The 6,957-nt window shown below is 41.8% G+C and overlaps 1 pseudogene; it reads right to left on the bottom strand.

Annotated features, from left to right (window-relative positions):
* Nucleotides 1-1,020: 1,020 nt before the first annotated feature.
* On the bottom strand, nt 1,021-1,109 carry LOC137097032 (U2 spliceosomal RNA; annotated as a pseudogene).
* Between the last annotated feature and the right edge of the window lie 5,848 nt (nt 1,110-6,957).

Below are 6,957 nucleotides of genomic sequence, written 5' to 3'. Positions count from 1 at the left end.
ATAAATAAAAACAGTGATGATTTCATGGGCTAAAGACTTAGGAAAAATATTGATTTGGAAAAATGAGAATATTTAAGGAAAAGAGGTTTGAAATTTTTGATAGCTGAGTCCATCAGAGAAAACATGTATAAAATGGTCTATAGAAGTTATATTACTCCTGAGGCAATAAGCAAAATAGTTAAATCCCACAGGGGGAAATGCTGGAGATGCAAAATACATAAAGGTACCTTCTTCCACACTTGATGAACCTGTAGGCTGGTACAAACTTTCTGGAAAAAGGTAATCAACACACAACAATTACTAAAAAGGTTTTTAAAAACCCACCTTTTATGTTTATCTGAAGGGAAAAATAGTAAAGAAAGCATAGAAATTTGACAAAACAGTTTTTTTAAAGCAAGATTAAAAATAGCAAAATTATGGAAAGGGGGAAAAGAGCCGTTTATAAAGGACTGGAGAAGAAAATTATTAGACCATATATTTCCTCCTCTATTGCTGTCCAACAGAATTAGAGGAGGAAATAATGAAGATTTTGTTAAAAAATGGAGGCTTGCATTTGAATATTTAGATAGGAAGACAAAGGTAGACTTTGAAATAGTAACAAGGAGGAGGAGACTAGGTTTACTGCTTCTTCAAGCTGTTCTATTCTAGAGGAGAGCCAGGCACCCACACTTTCTTCTCTCCCAGCACCAGCAGCTTTAAGGCATTTTAAGGAGGCCCAGGGAAAGATGACCTGGAGCTTAATCAAGCTATCCTCTTTGGACTAGCTTAGACTACCTTAAAAAATCACTCACTTGCCTAAAAGGCTGCAATCTCCTTACCTCTTCCTTAAAGCTGTTTCTACTTTCTAGAGGACAGGTAGGCTTCTCTTTTTGTTTGCTGGGATTACTATTATTATTAATAATTATTATCCTTTAGAAGTATTTTCTGGAAGAGATGAAGGGAATGAGAAAAAGAAGCAAAAAGGGTGACTCTCCACCTCCAAGACCCCAATGACGCATGCCCACACCCCACCCACCATCCCTCAGGTCCCTCCCCAACTCCTAGTCAGTCCTACTAAATAAAAAGAACAGATACTACACTTGATCTTAGCCAAAAGGCCGAGAAGCGATGGCTAGCCTGGAGAACCTGATGAGAGACGAGGGCTTGGATGAAGACCCCTTCTACTCCTTACTAACTCCAGAAGCCCGACACTCTAAAGACCAAGTATGCAACCAAGCCGGGAAATGCTTGCTCAAAATGGCCACACAGCTTAACCTATTTTGGCTAAATGGGCTCATCCAATTTCCCAACGCGGACGAATATACCTTTGTGTCTTCAAGAGGTTCCAGTGTGATAGACTATCTTTTGATCTCACCCTCTTTGACAAGCAGCATTGATTCATTCGCTGTAGGAAACGATTTACTAAGCGACCATCTCCCCCTCCTCCTCACCCTGGACCTAGAGCAAGGTAATATCCTCGCACCCGAACAATCACATCAACAACATAGTAGACTGAAGTGGAATGAAAGGACGAAGGAGATGTGCCTCAACTTATTAAGCTCTAATGAAGTGATGTCCATGGAAGCTAGGATTACCGAAAGCTCAGATTGCGAGGAGGCAATCATTGGGTATGAATCCCTTGTCAAATCTATCTCTTTGAAACTATATGACTGGCAAAGAACTCTGAAGCAACCTACCGCCAAACCAAAAAACTGGTTCGACAAAGAGTGCATAATGATAAATAAACAGATTCGCTCACTTTACAATGGCTATCGCACCACTTCAAACACCCTCCTTCTCATAACAATTAGAGAGTCTAAGCAACAGCTCCAGCTCCTTATGGGCCAAAAACATAAGGCACGCATCATAGCTGACTGGAAGCAGCTGCTGGAGGCATCACAATCAAACAACACCAAGAAATTCTGGTCAATAGTAAACAAAACAAACTACCCCCAGGAACCACCCAGAGCAGATATCTCCCTAGAGAGATGGGCCGAGCACTTCTCGAAAGTGTTCGCTGGAATAAACCCTCCCCAAGAAAATGAGGACAGTGGAGAGCTAGTGGGTCCAAGCTGGGAGCCGGTTACATCTCAGGAAATCATCGACCTGATACACAACCTAAAGACAAACAAGGCCCCAGGTAGCGATGCTATTATCCCTGAAATACTGAAGGCAAACCCACTGTGGTGGGCAAATCTACTAGCAAACCTCTTCACAAGGATCAACGAAACGGGGTACATGCCAAAGGCATGGATCTCCTCTATAATGGTCCCAATATTCAAAAAAGGAGACCAAAACGATCCAACGAACTATCGGCCCATTAGCCTGCTCTCCATAATAGGGAAGATGTATGCCAAGCTCCTGAAAACTAAGCTAGAATCATGGATCAACCAAAACAACATAATTGGCCCAGAACAAGCAGGATTCTCTAAGGGGAAATCAACATTAGACCAGACTTACATCTTGGCCCACCTAGCCAACAAATACTCAAAAAATTGCCCTAATAAGCTAAACGTGGCCTTTTTGGACCTGAAGGGGGCATTTGACTCTGTGAATAGAGAAAAGTTGTGGGAAAAACTAGCAGCCCTCAACATAGACCCAAGACTCCTCTTCTTGATTAAGAAATTGCACAACCAAAATCTCTGCCAGGTGAAAGACCACAGGGGATGCCTGTCAAACCCATTCCTGGTTCAAAAGGGAGTCAAACAAGGGTGCGTACTAGCCCCACTCCTCTTCAACATCTTTTTGCACGATCTCCCTACAGCCCTGGCTCAAGTTGACGGGCATAGCCCCAAGATTGGCCCAAAGCATGTCCCCCTTTTGCTATTTGCGGATGATGCAGCCCTATTATCCCTCTCTCATGTGGGCTTAAAAAGACTCCTGCATAAATTTGTTGATTTTTGCGAGATAAACGAACTGCAGGTGAACTTCGATAAAACCAAAATCTTGGCGTTTGGGAAAAGCAACAAAAGACAAGTCTGGAAGATAAAGGGCCACTATATTGAGCAAGTAAAACATTTCAAATACCTTGGTCTCTGGTTTAGCAACAACTTGTCATGGTCCACCCACTTAAAATATACACTGGCCCGGGCCAAATTGAGTGGCAGTGCGACCAGGAGGTTCTTCCACTCCAGGGGTAATCAATATATCCCCCTAGCTCTGCAAGTCTTCAAAGCAAAGGCGATGTTACAACTTCTCTATGGAGCACCCATCTGGTTAACCCCCAATAACAGCGCCATCAGATCTTTTCATTCGAAATTCCTCCACAAACTATATGGTGCCCCCAACTGTGTCCCGTATGCAGTTCTTTGTCTTGAATCTGGGCAATATTCTATTGAGGCTACTATCTGGCTAATCGTCATTAAATTTTGGCTATCTATACACTATCAAAGTCCCAGCGACTCTCTGACTCAACTCACCTTGAGCGAACTCCACCACTCCAAATGGTGCTCAACTGTCCTAGCAAAGATTGGGGAATTGGGCTACGACAGCGATTTCCTGACTTTACTATCTTTTCCCGAGATTTTTACCTTCATCAAAAGGAGGCTGCTAGAAAGGGACCACAACCAATTGTTGAGCTTGGCAAACAAATCCTGCTCACCTATTAACTTGGCAATTCCATACACACAGGGAAATCCAGCCTTTTACATCACAGAGCTCACCAACCCCTCTTACAGAAGAGCCTACATGCTGGCTAGATTTAACATCATGCCATCGCCGCTCCATAGAGGAAGACTCAATGGCCTCCCGAGCGACAAGAGGGTCTGCCTCTGCAGCACAGGACAGCTCGACTCCATACCGCATATTCTCCTGCACTGTCCACTCTACCAGGAGCTAAGATCCAGCCTGCTAACACAAGCTATAGATTCACTGAAGAACCGCAGCGATTCTGACAAAGTGATTTTGCTTTTAAATTGCCAGGACTTCAGCTGCTGCCTTTCAGTGGCAAGATTCCTGAATGAAGTCTGCAAACTGAATGTGTAGCAAACGAGAAGCCCTTTTTTTTATTACGTGTACTATGTTTTATACTCTCTGCCATGTTATGCCAATAAAGGCTTATTGTATTGTTGTTAAATAAAAAGAATAGAAAAGATTCAACTGTGATGCTGAATAGGGGAGGAGGAGCCAAGATGGGCTCCCATTTGCTTTCATGTCAGGAGGGTTTTCATACTGGAAGGGCCCTTACTGTTATGAGCTCCCGAAGTACTGAAGGTAGCGAAGGAAATGGCAGAAACAGAGGAAATGAAATCTGCACACAACCCTAGTGATCAACTTTGCTGCTAGCTTCCACTTTCTCTTTTTGTTTTAACCCCCATGCCTGTCATGCACTGCTGTGCATCTCTGTAGGAATTGTAAGTGTCAGCATAGAAGTGCCCCAAGTCTTCACTTTCCTTTTTTACTGAACATGTTTTAGGATTGATATTATTGATTTCATTCTATGTTGATTTGTTCCCATTTCACAGCCCCACCACTTTGCAGCAATGTCTGGTTCCCTTGGAAGTGTGCTATATGGTCGGACAGAAAAGGTGATTCTGTTTAATGCTGTCAGGGCATTGGCATACTTATATGGTTGAGGCAAATAATGATGAAAGAGGGAAGCTGGCAGTTGAGTATAGAGATGTTTAAGCGATCATTATGATCTCAGTGGCAGGACAATTTTGTGCCATTATATTGTGTGGAGAAGGGACTTGCATGATGGGGGCACAAACACTAGTGTAATCGGAATTTTAACTACAGGATTTCATGATAGTAGCAAATGTGAAGAGAAACATGCAAATAAGGGTGCATACAAAGGAGCTCCAAGTGTCCTTAAGAATGGATAATGAACTTGTGAGCTGTTTTTCTTGAGCCATTGATTTTAGTGATACACCTCTGAAATCGAAGTATTCAGCTTTTACTGAGCCGAAGACTGGCTTGTGATGTTCTTTTCCACTGTTTCCACTGTTTACTTATTCATCTTACCAAATGGAACCATGTTTCCTCCTAGTGTAAAACATCATCAGATTTCTTTATTGCTGTAGGGGATGCGATTCATCCAATTTTTCTTTGGTCCACATGAATGTGAATGTGTTAAAAACAATCTTGTATTCATAGCTTTGTGAGAATTACATTTATACGATACAAAATTTGGGATTATTTCCATACATTTCATTTTACATCCAAGGAAACAGGGCAACATATGAGACAACCTCCCTCCCATATTGCAAAAACAAATAGAAAACTTTAAAAATACTCTAAGGAAGGAATCATGGACATTTCATTTATCACAGAAAAGATTCTGCTAGCTATACCATGCTCATTTTTTTTAAAGTATGCAATATATTGGAAGCCAGAGATTGTATTATTGTGTGGTCAGGGGCACCAGGCTGAATGTCATGTCTGAATTCTTCAGTATCATAACAAAATATATCAGCAAGAACATCACATCATGTTGGGCTTTAAAAAAGTGGAAAGGAAGTGAGGTTCCATGTAACAGAATGGTGGCTTGTCCAATCTCTCCCTCTGCTTCTAGGATTATCTACTCTGTACAAGCCAACCTTTATTTTGGTTGTGTAGGTGTGTGTGAAAGAGAGGCTATACCACATGACACAGTTATCACACAATTATTTTACTTTAACTGCCATTGCAATATAATATGGAGTTTTGGGATTTTAAGATGATTGGAGACATTTAGAATTCTCAGCAAGAGAGATCCTGGTCTCAGCAAACTACAAACACTAGAATTCAGAGAATGCTGCTATGTCAGTTAAAATGAAATAATGCTATGAACACTGAACTGTGGTTGGGCAGAGAGGGACAGAGACAGAGGGCCCATCCAGATAGTACCTTTATCCCAGGAGCTCCCACAACAATGAAGAGGGTGACCAGATGCATTCTCTGTGAACCCAGAAATAATTTCAACAAAAGGCAAAAAATGCGAGAGTTCCAGGTGCAGGAATTTTTAGCTGAATATCCGGATATTTGCATGTCACTATGTCCCTGCAATCGGATATCACAGGACTTTTTTATCTTGATTTCTTCTTGGTTTTTTGATGCTTGTTCCTGATTGTTCAGCTCCTAAAAAGAAGGCTACACTTGAGTAGAAGGCAAAAACTTTGTCTTGGGAAGAGGAACTTCATCCTTCACTTGTTTAATGAATTTTGTGGTAGAAAAATGAAGATACTGGGGTGCAACAAGTACTTTCACAGTAATGAGTACACAATGAAACAGGAACAGACACTTTCAAACCAGGAACAGAATGTCATAATTACTATAATTACTTTCACCTTGTTGTGTGACCATCTGTGCAGACAGGTCTCATGGTGTACTTGTGCAAGGGAACAACAGGATGATGTTGCTGGGTTATACATGTTGTTTCCTCATTGGGTGTGTGGTGATAACATGTGTACAGTTTATGGCAAAAACTTACTACTGGCTGTTGGGCATGGATGTGCTGGAGAGGAATGTAAATAATGAGATCCAAGGTTATGCAGGTGGCTAAAAGGAAAAGCCATGTGTAACCCAGGATCAGCTCCAAGTACACAACCAAATTTGTCTGGACAAACGGCAAGGTAGCCTGTAAAAAGTGAGAATAATGAAAAAGTTCTGTTCCTAGCTTGAAAGTGTGTGTTCCTGTTTCATTGTGTAGTACAGATGGCCAGACAGCCAGGTTCTTAAATTAGTAGATAATGACAAAGTTCTGTTCCTGGCTTTAAAATGTGTGTTCTTGTTTGTGTACTGCTGACTTGGGTAGTAGTGGTACTATCCCATGAGGTTTGTAAGTGTGGGAAATACTTCATGAAACATCTGAAGGGAATGGTTTTTCTGGCCAGGACAGAAAAAAGCTGTGGTTTCCAGTGGAAGTCCTGCCTCCTGCAGCCATCTTGGGAGCCTCTAAATCTCAAAACAAAGCATGATGTCTGGACAATGGAGGCAGAAATCCCAGGACCAACAGGTGTGTATGTGGACCTCTCCTGAAGTCCTAGGATATTTTGACCC

The sequence above is a fragment of the Anolis sagrei genome, chromosome 4 (assembly GCF_037176765.1).
Source record: "Anolis sagrei isolate rAnoSag1 chromosome 4, rAnoSag1.mat, whole genome shotgun sequence".
NCBI lineage: Eukaryota > Metazoa > Chordata > Lepidosauria > Squamata > Dactyloidae > Anolis > Anolis sagrei.
The sequence above is the reverse complement of the archived record's forward strand: the minus strand, read 5'-3'. Positions and strand labels throughout refer to the sequence as shown.